The 684-nt window shown below is 34.4% G+C and overlaps 1 long non-coding RNA gene across 1 annotated transcript; it reads right to left on the reverse strand.

The window, feature by feature from the left end:
* Positions 1–25: 25 nt before the first annotated feature.
* LOC112094823 lies at positions 26–601 on the reverse strand. Its single transcript, XR_002903691.1, has 3 exons — positions 504–601; positions 248–327; positions 26–117 (listed from the first exon to the last, which is right to left on the reverse strand). It is a non-coding gene; the product is annotated as an uncharacterized LOC112094823 (long non-coding RNA).
* Positions 602–684: the final 83 nt, after the last annotated feature.

Here is a 684-nt window from a genome sequence, read left to right on the forward strand (position 1 = left end):
AATGAAGAGCTAAGTGAGTGGTGGACAAATATAAGATGTACAGAAGCAGAACCTTGAGTCTCCAGATCTAGGTTTCTTGGGTTCTGCAAAACGAACAGCTAGTGGATGATCACAACCCTTCAGTGACGCCAAAACCCAAAAGAAAAGAAAAGAAAAGAAAAGAAAAAAAGGATAAAAAGAATGATTAGATGCCTCAAGATATGCAAATGAAATAGCGGAGCATATATCCATAGCAGAAAAAACTTACCCTCATAGTATAGGTTCCATTTAATGCTTTGATTGCTGCTATTGCCATGTCCACCTGAGAAAATCTAACAAAGCCGCATCCTTCAAAAAAAGCATAAATGTTAACAGCAACAAAGAAAACTAATCCACTTGCTATATTCAACTTCCCAATGAAAATTTACATGCAGGTTCCACAGAAGAAAGGAAAAGATAAAATTTTATGTCACAAGTGCATTAACTTAAAATATTACATAGACTGGTCAAGCATATGGACGTACCACGACTTTGCTTCATTTCATCACGCACAATGAAAATATCTTCAATGTAACCATATGGCGAAAATATCTAACACAAAAAAAAAAAGAACAAAAAACTCCCAGTAAGGAATACATATAGTTGTGACAGTGTGTACAAAAAAACTTTTTATGTATTACCATTAGGGATTTAGATGCTTTGATA

The sequence above is a fragment of the Morus notabilis genome, unplaced genomic scaffold, assembly GCF_000414095.1.
Source record: "Morus notabilis unplaced genomic scaffold, ASM41409v2 C11284951, whole genome shotgun sequence".
Lineage (NCBI taxonomy): Eukaryota > Viridiplantae > Streptophyta > Magnoliopsida > Rosales > Moraceae > Morus > Morus notabilis.